The following is a 22,519-nucleotide window of genomic DNA, read 5'->3' on the forward strand; positions in this document are numbered from 1 at the left end:
TTAACCAGATGAAAATAGAATATAATCTAGGAGACCCTCATTTTTTGCATGAACTACAGATAGGGAGTCAAAAACAGATTGTGTCACTTTTAACCGGTAGGAATGGGACCCGCCCATAGCATGAATTAGGAAGGGCATTAATCAGAAAGAAGAAGATGTTTCTGAGGGAAGGATAGCAGAAAAATGGAAGGAAAATAAGAGAACTTAAATGACTAAAGAGGAAGAGGAAAGAAGATTGCTAAAGGGATGGAAAGATACGCAGAAGCCTACCATATCCGAGATGTTGAGAGAAATGCAGTGGAGGAAAGTAACAAGGGCACATGGGGCTTTTAATCACCCTTTCCAGAGTAAATTTTTAGATTATAACCAAAATGTGGGAGGCTAAAATGAGATCTCATACATTGCCTTTGGTTTTGTCAAGCAGTGAAAAATCTATAGAGGTTAATAGAATATATATTGGGAAACATGTGGAGATAAAAGTGTGAAGAGGTATTTTCCAGAATAGTGAGGGAAGGTCAAATAAACAGAAAGAGGAGTTGGTGGATTTTTTGATACTGGCGGATAAAAAGATATTATTAACAGAATGGCTTTCCACACATCAACCCACAGTGCTGCAAGTGAAGAGAACATGGAAAGAAATGTATGTGTGTATGTGTATATTAATATGAATATGACACTTCATTATGAAATGTAAAATGTTTTTAAAATACAAGAAAACCCAATAAAGAATATTTTAAAAAAATCAATGCGGGGAGGCGTAATTAGAAGCGCACAGTGAAAGCCGTAAAAACAGGGCCCAAAAGAAAATGATGCACAAGTGTTTGTCAATTTGACCACATTTGGAATTTTTTTCAGCTTCCCAGGGCAAGGTATGGAATATTTAATACCGTCACTAGGATGGACCATTTTTTTTTACACAGATAACAACCCCAAGCAGAATAGCAGGGCACTGAGGGGATTGGGGAATCCTATTTGGCAGGGGGCTCTATGGGAAGTGAAGTATTTAACAATTTAGCTGCTGCTTGCCTATACAGACAGCAGTCACAGGAGTACCTGATTTCCCATCCTTAACATGTATGGAGGGTCTGCATTTCTTTTCTTCCTTAGGCAGTCAGCACTCTGTACACTGTGCACTCCCGGCTCTGCTGCATCTCCTCCGCCTTCCCGGCTGGAAGTTCAGTGAGGAGGAGGGAGCAAGGAGAGGTCAAGGGCTTGCTGCTCCATGGAGGGGAAACAAGTTTAGTGCAGACAGCAGCTGACCAGCTCTGCTGATAAGCGGATCTCTGAGGGCTGCTGCTCATTTTATTTGCATTCATTCCCGGAGAATGACTGGAGCTCCCAAAATCTGGCAGCATCCTCTGCCTTGCCAGATCTCCATTGCTAAAACAGTCTGGGTGAACAGCGGGAGGACAGGGAGGGCTCTGCTTTCTAGGGGAGGTGCCAGGCTGTGCTCTAGACACAATCTGTGATGGAGGTGGAACTAGCAGGTCGGCGCTTTACCTAATTTATTGTGACCAGCACAGAGGCATGATTGGGGCCAGGACACAGAGCCTGGAAAACCCCATTTGTGCAGGACAGTGAGGGAAGATTAGGAACATTCTCCCAGCCACCCAGGACGTGCGGACAGAGGTGAAAAACCATGACTGTCCCGCCGAATCTGGGTTGGTTGGGAGCTATGGATACACAAAAAAAATGCTCAGGCACCTCCCATAAAGGGAAGTCTTTTTATAATAAGTGGTGTGCATTGCAAGATGTATGTTAGGAACAAGGAACATTAGTCCTTTAAATCTCTGGACTTGACACATCTGCCGGTCATAGGATCCAGCCAGCCAGCTGGACATTGGGGAACAGAGGAATCAGGCCAGGTTGCGACAGTAGTAGAAACAGCGGACACCAATGGCCGTACCAACCATGAAAGGCAACACTATGGCATTTGTAGACCACTGTCTATATGATATTTCATTTCCTGTACTACCCTCATCTTTGGTTATACTGAAGAAGAAATGTTTCAATAAGGACAGGGACAGGATTGTTATCTGCAGGTCAGTCAAGGGAATATGTTTAAGCCATTTTGGAGAAGCAATCTACTACCACCCAAATATTGTTGAAGGCTTCAGACAAAGGAAGGCCAGAGTTAAGATCCAACTTAACAACTATTTCTTTTTGGCACAAAAGAAAAATGTGAAAGATTTTATTGAAAATTACTCCCATGGAGTCTTTCATGAAGGCGTTTTAAAGTATGGTATAATTACCAAACACTTCGGAGTAGCAGGGAGGCAGATTGCTGGGGAAAGAAGTCGCCAGAAAGGGGGGGGGGGATTCGACATCTGTTATTTTACAATGCTGTACTTGTAAGAAAAAAAGGATCCATTGCTATATGCTGCCATGGATGTTCAGGAATTATGAGTGACAATAGAAGGCCGTCCAGTTTGTCCCCAGGAGTCAGGAGACAAGCGGATACATAGTACTTCATGAAAAAAAAGAACAACCTCTCACACTACAATGATTTTTTCACTGGCGCAACCAAGCAGTGAGGCAGGGTTAATGTACTCAAGTCGTCACTAGACACAACACTGGCTATCCTTCACCCAGTGAATAAGCAGTTGTAATATCTCTATAGTACTTGCACATAAAAGTTTTTTAAGAAAAATGTAGTGATCAGTGCTGGCCCAATGTAAATATGAATAATATATTTTAAATGCATTACATCTCTGCATATAAAATATGTAGATACTGATGTGTGGACTAACTAGCCTCACATCCCAAATGTCAAATGTGTAACATGAACTAAACAGCGGGGATGTGCAAAAAAAAAACAGCCAAAAAATTATAATCATCAAGTATATTATCACAATACTTCTTACTTTATTTAGATATAGTAGCACTAGCATAAAAAACATTTAAAAACAAATGGCCATGTGAGCCATAACTCAGTGCATAAATACGACTGATATGTGCAGTATGCTGTCAGTCCCCACACGGTCCGGTATGGACCAACACTGGTGTAAATAGATTCAAAGATATCTTAGCCTGCTAGGACTAGTTGTTAAAACAATGCACGTCAATCTAGAGATAAAGTGGCAAGTGCCTTTTTAAAGTGAAAAAATGCATCTTATACCATAAACAGTCAAGCATATAGTCCAAATAACATGAAAGTGATTTCACTGTGTAAATGTGGGGGGATGGAAGATAGTGCCCCACATGTTCCGCCTCCTCGGGCTTCCTCAGGGGTATCGCTCACATGGCCATTTGTTTTTAAATGTTTTTATGCTAGTGCTACTATATCTAAATAAAGTAAGAAGTATTGTCATAATATACTTGATGATTATCATTTTTTGGCCATTTTTTTTTTTGCACATCCCCGCTGCTTAGTTCATGTTATGCATATAAAATATAACTTTACTATTTACATTAGGTCAGCCCTAACCTCTCACACTACTCTGAAACCCAATAAATGATTCATCAATGAGTTATGTGAACACTCTTGTGGATCATAATGTAGCCCAAACTAGTTTCTTACTAAAAATTATAAACATTTACATCACAAAGATATATATATAGTAAACACCACAACATGTACAAAGTGCAGATTTCAAAAGAATCATACAAAAACCCGGCACCAGTCACATTTATCAGGAGGCTGTGAGTGTGGAAGTGTGAGGCAGGAATGCCCAGCATCTGCCCTTCACATACATGCAAATCATGGCCTTATAAATCTACATTGGGGCACTTTTATCAGGGCTTGTACACCTGAAATCTGGCGTACAAGCCTTGATAAATCTGTCCCAATCTAGATTTATCTGGAAAACTTTACGATTCACAACTTCCCTAAACTGTCCATGAATAGTGGTTCACATGTTCACCTGATTTCATACTTTCTATTTTCCACAAAGGCCTTTGCTTATTTTAATATAAAGTTACTATATATAGGCAGTCCCCTACTTAAGAACACCCGACTTACAGATGACTCCGGGTTACAAACTGGAATTTGGGAATTTACTGTACTTTAGCCCTAGACTACAATGATCCTCTATAACAGTTACCAAAGTCGTCTGTAATGAAGCTTTAGTGTTAATCCTGGTTCTTATGAAAACCCAACATTTTTAAAATCCAATTGTCACAAAGACCACAAAAATTCTGGCTGGGGCTACAATTATAAAATATACAGTTCCAACTTACTGTATTATTGAGATCTCCACAATGTTTAGCTGCTAACTGCTATATACTCGAGTATAAGCCTAGTTTTTCAGCACAAAAAAATGTGCTGAAACCCCAAACTCGGATTATACTCGAGTAAAAAGAAATATAGGTTTTACCAGGTTTTTGTGGTAAAATTAGGGGCCTCGGCTTATACTTGGGTCGGCTTATACTCGAGTATATACGGTATATATAAAAAGTGGTGCAGGCAGCTTTTGCGTAGTTTGCCTCACTTATGTGCAGGTTGCACCAGATAATCTAATAGCACTGCAGTCTCTTAGTTGATCTGGTCAGTTTTCAGGATGTGACACAGTTGCACCTTTTTATTCTTGTTGCACTTTGCTTCACGCTGTTGCAACACAAATGTGGCAAACCGCAGTAATAAATATGCCACAAACTAAGACTAAGCGCTACCATGACCCTTTAGGTGCACAGTTTTGTAAAGTACAGCCACGACAGAAAAGTGGCGCAAACACTTCATAAATACATGTGCAAGCTCCAAAGACCTTTTTAGTGCAAACGTAGACACAAAACATGTGCAGACACAATGATGTATCTGGGCCATTGTCTTTTTGTATGTTTTTTTTTAAATCTGCACTTTTTACAGGTTGTGATGTTTACCAACATTTTAAGGAGAATACTTTATACCTTCCTGGTGTACATGATAATAATTTTTAGTAGGAACTAGTTTGGGTTAAATTATAATTGACAACAGTGTTCGTATTGCTCTATTGTTGTATGTTGTTCATACAAAGTTGGCACCGTAGAGCCTTGAAACTCTAGTGCATTTGGCTAATTTAGAATCGTGTCCCCAAAAAAGAATTCATTTCCTCTTAGATGCCAACACAAAGGTTTCACCTAAATATATGAGATGGATCAATATGTTGAAGCTCCCCAGACTGGTAGCCTCAACGAATGAGGATAATGCAACAGGCTGAATATTCCTTGCAGTAAGTTTGAGATGCAGAAGGTAATCATTGTGGGCAAACAGCACCCACATGACTTGATGGGAGTTTAAAAGGGGTATTCCCATTTCAGCAAATTATTGTTATTGTTTTTATGATAAAAAAAAAGTTGTACATTTTTCCAATATACTTTCTGTATCAATTCATCAAGAATTTCTAGAACTCTTGTTGTCATTCTATGGAAAGCTTCTATGTTTACTACTAGTGGGCAGAAATGTGACCATGGTCAGACAGCTGCACGACTTGTTATATTACAGACACTATTCAGAGCTGTGTGTTATAGCAAGCTGTGCACCTGTGTGACCATGGTCAGATTTCTGTCCACTAGTAAACCTAGCTACATCCGTGGTGGTAGGTTTCCTTTAAGCCACCGTCTGCGGTGAAGATGAAGAAGCTTAGAAGCTGAAGAAGAAGAAGAAACTTGCCTGTTTTCCCCATTTTTCTGTGTAAATATTGGGTCACATTTGTTAAAGCCCCTGCACCATTTTTTACTGACTTCGCACGTTCTTTTCAAACTGCTTGCACATGTATTTATAAAGTATCTGTAACACATATGTGTCAACGCTGCACTATAACCAACATGACACAAAATTCTGCACTGAATGGGTCAATCAAGGGGGAGAGGGGGCGTGCGCCACATTTATCATCACCATTAGAAAAACCTCAACATGGAGGACAAATTATAGCTGTCTACATACATTTATCGCCATCGCATGTTGTGCTCCATAGTATCTAAATATGACCAAAAAGCATCAAAATTTTATTATGTTATTATGTTAAGACAAAAGATTGTTTGGACAAATACAATGTACTGGAGGGACACACAACATCGGGGGAAAAGCGGAAAATGGAGATTGCAGTCACAGAACCCAATACCTCATATCATGTCAATGCTACCTCTTTAACAACATATCAGTAGCACCTAAGGTCTCATGCTAATAAACATATGTGAATTATCCCATTCAATGTTCTATACTTCAAATGGTGAATGTTAGCGTTTCCTAAGGTGCTTAGTGCATATCCTCTATTGTTATATCATCCCATGCCTTTAAAGTGGTAAAAGTTAATCAATGTTATTTCACAGAAGAGTGTAAGACAGTTTACCCCTTTCTATATGTGAAATATACATGAACATAAATGCGACACATTCTGCACTGAGAGGGGCGATCCGGTGCACAGTCGGACCGTCCACCACATTTATTATGCAGTGTCCGACAGAACACGGAGTATGTTAAAGGTGCACCGAAAAAAAATTGGTGCACTCTGTCGGAGCAGAGCAGGGGGTGCCAGATACATAGAGAACATGCTCCACAATTCATGAATCCTGCACGCTACACAGGCAAACTGCACATAGTGCAGACTTTGTGGTCCTACGTGTATTTATTTTTTTGCATTTCAGCATTTCTCGTACAGCTTATTATTTCCATACACTGCTTCTAATTTGGATGTTGCCTCGATTTGTTTTTTCTTCCTCTTTTAGTCAAGTGACTATTATATGAATAGCTGTCAGCTGTATTCTGCACTAGTAAAGGGAAGTGATACTACAATGCTTCTTTTTGTGGGTCTGAAATGCTAAAGCAATATTCTATATACATAATAATCTTTATATATACAGCTGCTGAGAAATGCTTAAACGAAACACAAATGTGCCTACACTTTTTAAAGCTCTTAAAGTAACTTGGAGGTGGATGCAGTAACATAGCCTGACAATTCCTCTTAGTTGTTTCTTCCAGTACTGTTTTCTGTGCTGATACTGATACAGATGATGGATAAATCTGAACAATTATTGTCGTTTAAATGGTTTCTTTAACCCCTTTTCTAATAATTTAACACATGTATTATTGAAATCAAACAAAGCTCAGAAATAGCCAGTGTTTGGCAGATCACAACTGCATTTACCGCATAATGTTTTTATCATAAAACTACACCAACCTACAGACACAATCACTCCATAGAAATGTAGAAGGGTACAGCTCACCTCCTGTAAGACCAGTGCATAGTAGGGTCGATGCTCGAAGAGCTGTGTGGGAACCAGACTTAGGTACTCAAGAAAATTCCTGGAAAGGAATTCTAGTCCACTGTTAAGACGTATGTGACGTTCAGTATTTAATTTTTTCCTTACAATAAAAAGTGGACTTTTAACAATAACTTTTTTGGTCTGGATGCTGGAGTTACTTTCCTGGAATTTTCTCAAAATCACAATCTCTTTAAAAACATTTAGCCATGTAAGGGATCCAATACATCATATTCAACATAGTCCAGATAAGTTTATCAATGGATATGTTGCAGGCAACAGCACTACAGTGGTAGCCTAAGCAAGTTTGGCAGAAGGGCCAATGATGGAGCGCCAATTTTTGCAGGCTCTGGCGTTTCAATGGACCTGGGTCCTCCCCTTTACATGGCGCTGCCGGAAGTGGTTCACATGCTGTCCCCCATTCACCTAGCTCTAAACTACACGTGTGGGCAGCAACACAGACCCAATGTTATCATTGTCTGATTACCACTATCATTATTTATGCAACGTTTACCAGTAAGGAGGTTGTGTTTGTCAGTTGGTGTAGGTTTATGGTAAAAACACTTATAAATTACCACTCTAATTTGATGCTATGTAGATTAATTTTTTTTACGGCTGTACTATCTTCATAGCAAAGATAACCATTAGAGATCACATAGCACAGATTACACTTCATGCTTAATTTTCACTGCTGGTTTCTACTACTTATTCCATGCTCCTCTATGAGATGAAATCTGTCAGGCTAGTCACTATATAGTCCTGGATGCACACACTGCACAGTGTTCAGTAAATTAACTTGTAGGAATCTCACAGAATTTGCTTATATGTTACTCCATGAGAGAACACAAATAATTAAAAATAAGGGCAGCTTATAATTGACTCCGCTTTAGCGTAAAAACAGGAGGGGGTTAGCCTCCACACAATTCACTGTTGTTGCAGAAAATTTCTGAAAAATGCCATAACTCTGGAATTAAAAAGGAGACCACCACAATACAGGTATTGTTCTGTTTGTTTTGATAGCAATTTTGTAAAAATCATTATGAAAGAAGAGTTACACTTTAAGTTCTTTAAATACTACATCAACTATTACTCAGGATCTGCTTCAATACAATTAAAGGTCCCTGCATCAAGTGGAGTCCGTCTTTTTTTATTTGCTTTTAAATATATTTCCAATATTATAACAATTCTGAAATGTTTTTTTATTTTATCTTTGTTATTTTTAATAGAAAGTTATGCATAGAGGAATAGCTCTATTAATTCTGCCAGTCAGACTGTAAAGGTAAACACCTTATTTATTGAACTGAAATGGTGACACCTATTTGTCAAGATACGGAAATGTCTTGATGTAGAGAAGAACAGAGTTCTAAGAAAATATGTTTCAGAATTGTCATTGGATAATGAATATAACATGTCTGACTGGTCCACTTTAGATGCCTATAATTAATATTTTTAACGCAAATATGCAGATTTGATTACACAGTTTGATATAGTTTCATTAGGAGAAATATGTTCTGACCTAGTACTGGGTTTAACACATAAAATGCATTGGAGAAACTGTGAACTTTATATTTACAGGCAACTTTACCTTAACATCTAATTCCGCTCTCTGAATTGGAAATACTGAGAAAATTCCACACTGTCCACGTCTACATGACATGAAAACTTTTCAAATGCTGTATTACACACCTAAAATACCTATCTGCAGCAGTAAATGTTTTGCATATGCGCATCCCCAAATAATGCAGTTCTATTAATATTTTAAATTAGGATTATAGAACATTTTCTGCATTAAAATTACTGTGAAAATTCTACAATGAAGTATCCCATTGGCTTTAGTTAGAAACTTATGGTGTGTTTGCACGTTACAGTTAGAACTGCATCTCAATCAGTTTGGAAGTGGTTTTAGGTGAAATGCATTGTCTGAACAGGTGAATTTGATGTGGAAAAGCAAAGCAGTTCAATAAATTTGATTTACCAGTTCGGTTCATATATTTACCTATTAAATGAAGAAACTGCACCTAAAACCACATCAAAACTGATTACGATGAGGTGCAGTTTTAACTACAACATGTGAACGCATCCACAACATCTGTTTGATTATTGATTTTTACATGTGAAGAAACAAATAAATAACTTGTGTGAATTCTTCATGGGTTCCGCACAGATTCTTGAAAAAATATGTTTTATTACCAATGGGCTGAAACCTTGTCAAAATGGCAGAAACAAATAACTTAAATGAACATTTATTACTACAAGTTACTACAACCAGACAAATACTATAGCCAATAATCCACAAATAAGATAAATGTTACCTGAAATAATATAAAATGCATTAATTCCTGCACCTCCTTAAAATAAATGTGGCATTACCAAAGAAGAACAATGTCACAAGACATTTGAATAGAACAAGTCAAAATATAGCAGTGTTTTAAAGGCTATACATCAAAAACTAGTCTGGGTGCTAATTTTTGTTTCATATTATAGAGAAAATGTATACATGATAAGCATATAAGAACATTAACATTAACTAATTATTGAGACCACTTGTGCCTAAGCGTGGCATCCAGAGGGCTTCTCTGTTGAGAACATGGTGGCTTCAACCTCTGCCAAAATAAAACAATTTATAATCTAGTGTTGTACCATACCTAAAGAATTGTATCAATTACAGAGATATGTTAAGATATAACTTTATTGACATGTTTAGCCCATTAAATATACTATAGATTAAGGGGTAAAAAAAAACTTTCTTTCCAGGGGCGGATTAAGACTGCCATGGGCCCTGGGTTGTATGAATATTATAGCCCTTACAAGTCTTGAATCACTTCCTACATAGGGTAATAGAATCAAGCTTCTTGGGGAATGGAGGATGTGTTCCTTCTGCCTGCTTTAAATCTGTGATTTCAGAACCTTTGGAGGACCTTCAAAGGTCCTGAAATGGCTCTTGTGTACATGTGTATGGAGAGCAGGAACAAGAATTTCATGGGTGAAGGACCTTCTCAGTATACAATTTGGTGGCTGGTTTCAATGGCTATGGTCCCCTATAAGGCTTGGGCCCCGCACTACCGGCCAAACTGCCTATATTATATTCCAAAACTGCTTCTATCTGGATTCTCACAAACATAACTGCAGTAGCATGGCCTCTTTAAACATGAAGGTAAAAACAGTCATCTATAAAACATTCTTTAGGAAGTATATACCCTAATGTTCTTCCATTCCAACTACACAATTGCATCCTTTATTTAGGATGAAGCTAAATCTTATGTCCTTCAGTCCTGCATTATTATCTTTCTTTCAGAGGATTACAAGATTATCGAATTTTATCTTCTGATAGTAATAAACTTTCGATTAGGAAATAGGTGAATAGGATCCTGGGGTGAATTATCTCCTACCAGATGACAGAGAGACTTAGGATACTAAACTGCTGATGCAAAAGGACCTGGTGGTCCAAAATCCTTCTCTACACCAGGAGTTGCAAAAGGCGATGAGCCTCTTGGAAACCAGAAAGTCTCTATTTTATGCTGTGAAAAAGAAAAAAAAAACACTGAAAGTACAACATAATCTGCTATAGAAATTGGAATACAGTATGTTTTTTTCTGAATAATGCTAAAACTAGTCATATTTATTTTACTTATAAACCAACAAAGTATCCTAGCACCCTGCATTTTTTTGGACATGGTTAGTTTCCTTCTGAAATCTTGACATTTATTTGTAAAAGTATTATACAGTAAAACCACCCGATTTTGCACAGAAAATTAATCTTTTAATTCTACATGTCTGTGTACTCTCATGTTGCCTACTGAAGAAAGACACAGGAACAAAGTGCTATACTTATAAGGTCTAAGGTTCGAAATAATTTAGATTTCATGTCTAAGACTAAAGCCACAAATATACACAGCCCTTTTACCCTTTACTATACACAGACGACATGTGTTATACAAATACCTCATCACACAGTGACATCCTAAAGGTAATGCACAAGTGCCTAACTCGGCTGGACTGAACAACCTATGCTGCATCTAATTTTAATTCTTTATTTATATAGCGCACACAGATTACGCAGCGCTGCACAGGCATGTCAAATTGGTCCCTGTCCCCATGGGGCTCACAATCTAAACAACCTAACAGTATGTTTTGAAGTGTGGGAGGAAACCGGAGTACCCGGAGGAAACCCACGCAAACACGAAGAGAACATACAAACTCTTTGCAGATGTTGACCTGGGTGGGATTCGAACCCAGGACCCCAGTGCTGCAAGGCAGATGTGCTACTCACTCAGCCACCGTGCATCTATCTACAATTTGTATATTAAAAAAAGCAAATGTCTGGTATGACGTGAACAAGCATGTACCATACAATGTCTTGAAGGACAGAATAACTATAATTTTTCATCTCAAATTAACTGAATAAGCTTTAAAGTGAAATTTCACTGACCTTCTCCTTGGCAGATCCTTCAGTGATCAGTTACTGTGTGTAGCCAGCATTTATAGCCCTGTAAAGTGATGATAAATATACATTGAAGAGTGGCTGTCCTGCTTTCTCTTTCACCTGTTCATGGATAGATGATGTGTAGTACTCAGCCAGCAATCACGACTCGGAGGTTTATTAACTCAGATCTTTCTAAAGGGAGGAGCAATAAAAGGGAAATGAGAAAGGCTTACAGGAAACCATAGAGCCGTAACCTACAGGAAACTAAATATATACACACATACACACACAGAAACTTGCCTGTGTTACATACTGTACTTCAATCTTTAATAGTAGTAAAAGAACACAAATGTTGAATACAAACGTAGAAGAAGTCTACTTTACTACAGCTTGTTTCTTGAGATCACCAATGATCAATCACTTTTTGTTCGTAGCTTGAAGTCTCATTGATCAGAGTCTGACATAAACTGCAGTATTTAAAAGCATTATATTGAAATATTAAAAAGGCTAAGAAATTTTTACTATAGGACTCCGCAGAGCTCTATAGACATTGATAAAATGTGGTCAAACCACTATATCATTAAAGGAAACCTACCACTGCTCGCATGATGAAATCATGCGAGCAGACCACCCTGTAGACTACTTAATGCTTATGCCAGCACATAGTGTAGTTAGGCTCGGCGAACTTTAGTTTTGCTAAAAAAACGACTTTCTTACATATGTACATGAGCCCTCTGGTGCTACCCTACGTCATCTTCGGCTGGCGATGGCTTCCGATGTTTAATTATTCCCGCCTCCTTCATATTACCCGTCCTCCTTCAGGTGCCGAGAGCCGTGACGTCACCAAGCTCTCGGCACTTATCGCGCAAGCACTAAGTCTCGCACAGCCGGCCGGCGATAGGTGCCGAGAGCTTGGTGACGTCACGGCTCTCGGCACCTGAAGGAGGACGGGTAATATGAAGGAGACAGGAATAATTAAACATTGGAAGCCATCGCCAGCCGAAGATGACGTAGGGGTAGCACCGGAGGGCTCATTTACATATGTAAGAAAATCGTTTTTTTTAGCAAAACTAAAGTTCGCCGAGCCTAACTAAACTATGTGCCGGCATCAGCATTAAGTAGCCTACAGGGTGGTCTGCTCGCATGATTTCATCATGCGAGCAGTGGTAGGTTTCCTTTAACAACAGTAAGCCCACACATTTTCTTTCACCTTGCGTATTGGTGCCCTTATTCTCCTGGTTCCTATTTTTAGATTTTCTCTTTCCATTTTGCATTATAGATCTCTAGCAATACCTAGTCATTACCATACTGGTATCCATTCAACAACATTTAGTTTTTGAAAAGATTTTCTCATCAGTAGGTATTTAAAAAAAACGAAATAGGCATACTGTCAGGATTCATGGGGTCGTGGATCCAATGTACCACTGCAAGTAATGACGTAAGCCGACACCTGGGAGCGGAATCTACCGTATTTTCTGAACTATAAGACACACTTTTTAGCAAGAAAAAATCTTTCTAAAAAGTCCCTGCGTCTTATAGACCGGAGGTCAGGAGGATCCAGCACTGCCAGACCCTCCTGATCGGAGATCGGGTGATGCCCTAATATAGAGCTGCACCCGATCTCCCAGAGAGGAGCCTCCTACTGCTCTCTCCTACAGGTACAGGACCTGCAGTGATGTCAGAATCATGTGACTGATCACATGCTTCTTACATCACCAAAGGTCTCATACTGCCATGCTGGGACAGGGTAAGAAGAAGGGGAATGTGGGAAGTATGTGTGTGTGTGGTTCTGTGTGTGTGTGGTTCTATGTGTGTGTGGTTCTGTGTGTGTGTGTGTAGCTGAGCTGAATGTGTATAGCTAAGCTGTGTGTGTATGTGGATGGATGAAGCAGAGCTGATTGTGTATGTGGATGGATGATGCAGTGATGAGTTTGTATATGAAAAATATGGTAAGTGGCACCCAGGTTTCACCAGAGCCTGGCGGAAAGTGGGTTGGACTTGCTGGGGAGCGATACCACCAGGTCACTCCACAGGCGAGACTTTGCTTGCAGTGGTGGCCAAGGCGAAGTACAGAGTCGTAGAGCAGAAACGTAGTCGGGAACAGGCAGGAGTTCAGGACAGGCAGAATGGGATCAGAGTCAGTAGCAAAGCAAAAGGTCACAACAGAAATAACAATTACACTGGATAAACCACAGGGAAGCTTTCTCTTAGGCATAGAGCGCAAAATACGGCAGGGGACACAGGAAGGGTCCGGATATTTAACAAGGAGGGCAGCCGGACAGCAGCAATCATCAGCATGCTGGCTCTTTAAATCTTTGAAAGGCGGCACGCGCACACCCTAGGAGAGGGGGACGTGCACGCCGGAGCATGGAGACTTCCGCTGGAGCGAGGAGCCACTCTGCAGCCGGGCACCAGGGACACAGGAAGGCACACGGGTGTGCCCGCGACCCAAAACATGGGTTGCAGGGGCACCAGTGACACATACTTACCACCCTCTCAGGTATCTAGAGGTCAGTCTTTGTTTGAGTCCACTTTTGATGGTGTTTTATCTGATGTATGTGAGGTAGATCAGGTTTATTACAGTATGAGAAGGAGGACAGAGAGTCACTTTTGGAAGCAGGTCATAAATAGAACAGGATTTATATCCTCTCAAGTTAGTTTTTAGGGCTATTCAACATTGATATTGAATTCTAAGATTTGTACTTTTTGTGTTAAAATTGCTGCATGAAGTCCTGCTTTTTTACAAGCTCAGTTCAGAAGTAGTTGATTGTTGGTCTCCATCAGCTAGCGACCCATCCATGAGCTGTGTGGCGATAGCTTTGACCGCAGGGGCGTTGTCAGGGTTATAAAAGATCTGGGGTCCGGGCCCCAATGCATATGTACCAAATCTGAAGTAGCCAGCGGCGACCTACATATAGTCTGCACACCCCGATTCCATCCAGTGAATGCAGTTGACATGTCTTCAGATTCTAGTTGTTTTCATTCCTCATCTTCTCCATTAGGCCTAGCATCATCATGTTTCCTCTTCTAGCTATGCATCGTCCTTGTTGAGTGCATCACAAAGACATCTTATGTTCTTCACTTTCCCACTGTCTCCTAAGAGAGTTATCCTTCGGCTACCCAAAATTCTGTGCCCTCAAATACTGTAACAGTACAATATCAGGAAGCCTCTCCTGAAAATATTAGTACCACACAAATAGTGCACTATTTATTCTAACAATGCCCCTCATTTTGGTCACCACAAGGGGGAAGCTGCACACTAAATGGTTGCTTAATCCATTTGTGATCTCCACTCTCAATAATACCCCTTTTATGGACACTTGCACTTAAGATGTGTTCCTATGATGCATTTGCATTGTGTTTTCAAACACATGCAATTTTTAAAGGAAACCTACCACTTAAAAGTGGTAGGTTTATACACATATACATGGCACCAGCTCAGGGTGAGCTGGTGCCAGAGCATATTTTTGTTAAGGGAACAAAGCCCCTATCTTAGAATTATAAGTTATATTAACTTATGACTAGGCGCACCGCACTTGGGCTCGGCGCACCATGCGCGTACCCGTGCGTGCGCCGGATTCTGAAGTGCAGGAGAGCTGGTGACGTCACCGAGCTCTCCGGCACACACACGCCTGCGCGACTTAGCACGGGGAAACAGGCCGTGCGAAGTTGCGCAGGCGCGCGTGTGCCAGAGAGCTCGGTGACGTCACCAGCTCTCCTGCACTTCAGAATCCAGCACACGCACCGGCGCGCACATGGTGCGCCGAGCCCAAGTGCGGTGCGCCGAGTTATAAGTTAATATAACTTATAATTCTAAGATAGGGGCTTTGTTCCCTTAACAAAAATATGCTCTGGGTGAGCATGGTGCGGCACCGTACCGCTCCGTAGCCCGGGGAAAGATAGGACATGTCCTATCTCTCCCCGTATTACGGCGCCGTGCGCCATTAATTCCTATTAATTCCGACGGTGCGGCGGGCTCACAGCAGTGTGAATTTAGCCTTATACCCATTAATACAAGGTGATGCAAAAACAAGCAAATTTCTCACAAAATTACCGTATATACTCGAGTATAAGCCGACCCAAGTATAAGCCGAGACCCCTAATTTTACCACCGAAAACTGGGAAAAACTATTCACTTGAGTATAAGACGAGGGTGTAGTATACAGCCAGCCAGCCACCATGTAGTAAACAGCCAGCCCCACGTAGCATACAGCAGCCCCATGTAACATACAGCCTGCCCCCAGTAGTATACAGCTTGCCCTGTGTAGTATACAGCTAGCCTGCCACCATGTAGTAAACAGCCAACCAGCCCCCATGTAGTATAAAGCCAACCAGCCCCCATGCAGTATACCGCCCACCAGCCCCCATGTAGTATACAGCCAGCCCCACGTAGCATACAGCAGCCCCATGTAACATACAGCCTGCCCCCAGTAGTATACAGCTTGCCCTCAGTAGTATACAGCTTGCCCCCAGTAGTATACAGCCTTCCCAAAGTAGTATACAGCCTGCCCCCAGTAGTATACAGCTTGTCCCCAGTAGTATACAGCCTGCCCCCATCAGTATACAGCCTGCCCCCTTGCAGTATACAGCCTGCCCCCTTGCAGTATACTGCCTGCCCCCATCAGTATACAGCCTGCCCCCATCAGTATAGTATACAGCCTGCCCCCATCAGTATACAGCTTGCCCCCAGTAGTATACAGCTTGTCCCCATCAGTATACAGCCTGCTACCATCAGTATACAGCCTGCCCCCAGTAGTATACAGCCTGCCCCCAGTAGTATACAGCCTGCCCCTAGTAGTATACAGCTTGTCCCCAGTAGTATACAGCCTGCCCCCATCAGTATACAGTCTGCCCTCAGTAGTATACAGCAGCCCCTAGTAGTATACAGATAAAGAAATAAACTTAATACTCACCCTCCGTTGTCCCCGATGTTCGTCGCAACTCCAGGCGGCTTCCGATCACCATCGCGTCTCCCGGCGGCTTCTTCACTCTTCTCTGGCCGGGAGATGGCGCCGGCCGTCGCACACTGTGATGCAGGCCGTCATCAGCGGCGACAGCGCTGCATCACAGTGTGCGACGGCTGGCCAATCGCATGCACGTGACTCTGCTGGCTAGAGAAGATAGAAGACAGAAGAGAAGACACGGGGAGCCGCCGGGAGCCGCGACAGGGATCGGGAGCCACCGGGAGCCGCGACTAACATCGGGGACACCGGAGGGTGAGTATTAATTTTTTTTTTATCATTGACTCGTGTATAAGCCGAGGCGAGTTTTTTCAGCAAATTTTTTGTGCTGAAAAACTCGGCTTATACACGAGTATATACAGTAGTTCTTTCTTTTGCAAAAAAGCTACATAAATGGTGTATCATCGTAATCGTGATGACCCATAGAATAATTACATTATTATTTTAATCGATTATAAGCCGAGGGTGGGAAATGCATTGGTCACAGCCTCCCCAGTATATAGCCAGCAAGCCCCTGTGGTATATAGCCTGCCAGCCCCTGTAGTATATAGCCTGCCAGCCCCTGTGGTATATAGCCTGCCAGCCCCTGTGGTATATAGCATGCCAGCCTGTGTGGTATATAGCCTGCAAGCCCCTGTAGTATATAGTCTGCCAGCCCCTGCCCCCCAGTATATAGGCTGCAGACCCTGTCCCTTCAGTATATAGCCACTAGCCTCTGCCCCCCAGTTTATAGCCTGCAGCCCCTGGCCATCCAGTTTATAGCCTGCAGCCAATATAATAACTGTGGGAATAAAACCAAAAGTGTATTCACCTTCCGACGTTCCCCGGCAGGTCCTCTTCTATCCATCGATGCTCCAGCATCGGCTCTGTGTCCTCGCATGGTCAGTTGCAGGCACCATGATGTCAGCCGCTCGCTGACATCATAGTGTGTGCCGATGTCTGCGCACATACTAGAATGTCAGAGTGTGCCTGACGTCATGATGCCTGCGACGGACCGCGCAGGGTCATGGAGCCGATGCTGGAGCATCGATGGATAGAAGAGGACCTGCCGGGGGGCTTAAGACTTTTGTTTTTTGTTTTTTTCTTGACTCGAGAACAAGCCAAGTTAGGGGTTTTTAGCGCATTTTTTGTGCTGAAAAACTCGGCTTATATTCAAGTATATATACGGTAATAAAATCTCATTATTAGCTATTGAATCCCCCGAAATGATGTACCTGAAATCTAGATCTCATCCACAAAAAAATAATCCCCCATATGTCCAAATTACAAAAATATTTTATAGCCTGTAAAATCTGACAATACAAATCTGCTCTGAATGGCACTCCTTCTATTCTATGCCCGGCCATTTGCCCATACAGCAGTTTACCAAAACAATTGGGGGAAACTCTGTGGAGTTTTTGGTCATTTAATACATTTTTGGCCAAAATTATGTATTGTCTAAAAAAATTACACCTTAATTTTGTTTTAACCCCTATGAAACATCTAAAGGGTTAACACAATTTTTAAAGTTGGTTTTTCATACAATGCGGGGTTTGGGAAATGTTAGTTATTAAATGACTTTGGTGCTCCAATTATCTGCCTGAAAAGCAAAACATTTTGAACTTTGAAAATGAATAATTTTTGTCAAGTTCTTATTTTTTTCATAACTAAACACAAAAGATATCAATTTTTTTCTACTAATTTGAAGTGCAATGTGTGAGGAGAAAACAATGTAACATATCCAGGGTATTTTGAAAGCATTACAAATGTTTAACCTCCTATAATGACACAGGGCAAATTGAAAAAATCAGGCTTGGTCCTAAAGCCCTAAAAATGGCTTATTCATGAAGGGGTTGATAATAAAAGCTTCACTGTATAGTAGAAAAAAGCAACAAAAAATGAATATTCACCTCTGAGCAAGCTTCTTGCTGTCCTCCATCTTGAGCTGATTGGTACCTCTGCATCAAGCAAGCCTCGGAGCGGCTTAATATAGAAACGGAGGCTACATAGTGAAACAGGGAACAGATGGCTCTCTATTCCTCCATTGTGCTCAAACCTATCTGCATCCGAAAGGAATGGTGGCCAAGAAGCTGTAAAACTGTACCATTGACCGGGAAACATGGTGCCCGGGTGCAAGATCTTTTGACCTACCGAGGTCCCTGTCTGTCCGTATTAACTTCTGTAGCCTATATGCAATGGACAGAGTGGTCTCATTCAATCATAATGTAGATGCATGTTTCCATATTATAGGGGTAGTTATAAGTTGTGCAACTATGCCTTTTTTAAGTGTTATTTCCATCTCAGCCATTCACAACTGACAGAGGAATAGCCCTGTCTCCGCCACGACAAAGCGGTAAGAGTTATGCAAACTATCACAATTCATGAAGCAGCGTGTACAATAAATGTACATTTCCATACCAGTCATATCACATCAAAATGTAACATTTCCATAAAATTACATAGAATATTCAACTAAATGCTTAGTAATATGCCTGCTTATTTGGCACAACAAAGCAGAAGTAATGATAAGAGCAGCAGTATCAAGCTGTATTTGTGCACAACACTGATAAGATGCAAAAACGTGGACTAAAGTTTACCAAGCAGCTGCTTCCAATGCAGCCACACGTGAGGATACATCTGCCCGGAATTGAATGTGAATGTAAGAGCTACCAAATAAAAAGGGAAGTCTTCTACCAAATATAAGTTGTGTAGATATCATATTTACACCCACCATCCTCAATTAAATCAGACTCATATAACTTAAATGTTCGCTAACTTTTCTACAAAATCTGCATTAATAATTAGTGCTGGATATCAGAGATTACATAATTTAGCAACAAAACATTCTTCATTGTTAATTTATCAGACTCTTCCCATCTTCTAAATTAACATTCACTCTAAAACCTCTGTTAAGTCCGTCCTCCTGAAAAAGGAAACATTAAAGCTCAGAGGTATCACATTAAATAGAAGTCTAGAGGGAATGGTAGTAACCAGGAACAGAATGAAACAGGCACAGGCAGAGGCTGCTGGAGCTAGATAGTAAGTTTTTCTCTCACCCTGAGTGAGAGAAGTAGAGAGCAGAACTTTTTTTATAAGCTTGTTATGGTTCTGGGAATTGTTTTTAAAGAGAAATAGTTTCTTCTCTTTAAACAGATTCTTCTCTATTTTGTGTAAATGACCATTGATTGAGAAAGAGTAGCACACAATAGATCCTTAACAGTGTAATAAGCAAAACTATAATGTAATGCACTCAACGCAAGGTGCTTCCCTATAATTGGAGTTGCTTTTATGGCATGGCAAAGCTTATCAGTGTGGGGTCAGGTGTTATCCTCCAACACTTAAATTATCTTATTGAATAGATAATTAATAGTTATCAATAGTAACTTCTGGAAAACCTATTAAAATATGCATAGTATAGTACAATTCTCAAAGTACTGCTGACAGCGGCTGCAGAGGGGCTTATTCACAGTGCCGGTTTAATGTTCGGCGCTGCTGAGGGCGATTCTTACATGTCCCTGACTGACAGGGGCGTGGATGGGGTGTGTCGGCCGGCCCCCTCATGAATACGGCCGACTGCCAGGGGCATCTGTACGATGATCCGACCTCTTATTTGGTAAGAGGTCGGATCGATTAAAACTATGTTTGCACGCACAAATTGTAATACAAATTGAATAAATATAAAGGGGCTGGGGACAGGATTAGGGGGAACATATTTGGTGGGGGTATTTTTCGGGGGTGACAGGTCCTCTTTAAAACCCATCTCTTTAGGCAAGGCCACCCCCTTCTCCCTCAGACTGTAAGATCTTGTGAGCAGGGTCCTTACTCCTATTGTTTCCATACGACTCTGTTTTTACACTGCGTTTTCTTATTTAATTTGTATGTGTTCCCCGTGATTTGTAAAGCAGTGCGGAATATGAAGGTGCTATATAAATAAATTTTATTATCAAAGTAACAAATAAAGGCTACATATTTTCTTAGCAGTGATAACATTTAAATATTGTCTGATAAAATATAATACATAAAGTCTTATAAAGTATATAAGTAATAGCTCCATGATGTACTAAATAATATGTGTACTGCAGTGGAAGATTATACTGCCATACAATATACTGAAAATTGGAAATCCCACTACCCAAATTATAATGAAATGATGTGCCTACAACACTACTATAAAATGTCACATAATACATGTGAATCTCTCCATTTAGATATTAGCCTCAAAAATGGAAGTTAGATCAAGGCCACCATAGGCCACTGGTAGCCACACCTCAAAGGATAAGACAGGCCCTTTTCCTGCCCTGATTTGTGGTGCAGCCACGTAGCTCCCTATGGATAGGGGAAGGCTACGTAGCAGTAACGCTCTCCTTCCCCAGCCAGCCTGCGGCTCATGGCACAAATCTGCTTGTGTGCATGGAGCCCAAGTCAGTTTTTGCGAACATCCAGCTAACTGGTCAGGGCACAGGACAGATATGTAATTGACACCTTGGTACAGCAAAAAGTGAACTGGATCTTAACAGAGCGAAACATTTACACAGATGCAGGAGAAACAGAAACAAAAACAACATCCTAGAGATGTCAAATACAGAGTTTAGTCTCTGTGCACAGTATTGGACCCTTGCACAGGGCACACATCTTATCTGTCACTAGGCAATGAGCTACGCTTTTATCAGCAGGAGCTCCTATGCTTTTACAGCTAAAAAACAAGCTAAATACCAATGCGCCTGGAGCTTATAATGGTCTGATAATATTCATACACTTCATAAAACACCTTCTACGTGGACGCTGTGGATTTCAAATCATTGTAGTGATACTGTTCCTTATATCTCATTCATCATACAGGGCGTCTTTTTGCTTTTTTAAAACTGGAGAAAAAAAAAATCTGTAAATGTGGTGTGGTCTCCGCCAAATGTGTTACACTTGCTATATAGTAGTAGGCAATATACTGTATATTCTCAAAGTTGCACAGTAAAGGGGAAAAAGCCTCACTTAAAGAAATATGTCACCAGGAATGCGATTTTATCTGGTGACAGGATCCAATAGCCTGTGCTATGCTGATTTTAAAAATGTGTTTGCCAGCATTCTGAATCATTTCAGTACTTTACATAACTATTTCACATTACCTGGCTCCCAGCAGGTGATGTGGTGGGTCCTGGGGGAGGAGGGGATGCAGCTGCAGCCTATGTGTTACTGTGTCAGTCTCCTCTCCTTCCCACTTCCTGTCATTGATATGGGGGGCTAAGTGAATCATATGGAGGGGGATAACTGAATTATATGGAGGGGATAATTGAATGATTTGGAGCTAACTGAATGATAAGGATAATTTTGAGGGGGCTAAGTGAATGATATGGGGGTTAACCGAATGATATGGAGGAGAATAACTGAATTATAAGGGGCTAACTGAATGATATTGGGGGGGGGGGGGGGCTAACTGAATGATATGGAGGGAGATGACAGAAAAATATGGGGGGCTAACGGAATGATATGGGTAGGCTAACTGGATGATATGGAGGGGGATAGTTGAATTGTATGGGGCTAACTGAATAATATAGAAGGGGATAATTGATTGATTTGGGGTTAACTTAATGATAGATATGGGGGCATGGAGGGGGCTAAGTGAATGATATGGAGGGAGTATAACTGAATTATATGGGTCTAAATTAATGATATGGAGGGAGATAACTGAATAATATGGGGGGCTATATGAACAATTTTCAATGTTAGAGTCCATGTTATCTATAGTCTATAGCAGTGATGGCGAACCTTTAAGGGACTGAGTGCCGAAACGACAAGCAAAAGGCGCATATTTTTCACAAAGTGCCCAATGCCAATTTAAAGTAACTCACAGATTTCAAAAGTATTGGTCAAGGTAAGTAGATGGAATGCACGTCCGGGGGTGAGCGGTGCTCCGGGTGCGGACAAAGCCAAGTAAATATGAATGAACAGATCCCGGCACTCGCAGATTCTGATGCTTAAATTTTAA

General features: G+C 41.0%; 1 protein-coding gene across 2 annotated transcripts in view; it reads right to left on the minus strand.

The window, feature by feature from the left end:
* The window catches only part of CARD11 (caspase recruitment domain family member 11), a 53,644-nt gene extending 41,879 nt beyond the window's left edge, over positions 1-11,765 (minus strand). Inside the window, exon 1 of one of the 2 annotated variants that reach the window (XM_072120819.1) lies at positions 11,606-11,765. The gene's annotated coding sequence lies outside the window, so the exon portion shown is untranslated. Of the gene's footprint in view, positions 1-1,053; positions 1,297-11,605 lie in introns of those variants that run through there. The other variant, XM_072120820.1, reaches the window with a different exon arrangement.
* Between the last annotated feature and the right edge of the window lie 10,754 nt (positions 11,766-22,519).

The sequence above is a fragment of the Engystomops pustulosus genome, chromosome 8 (genome assembly GCF_040894005.1).
Source record: "Engystomops pustulosus chromosome 8, aEngPut4.maternal, whole genome shotgun sequence".
NCBI lineage: Eukaryota > Metazoa > Chordata > Amphibia > Anura > Leptodactylidae > Engystomops > Engystomops pustulosus.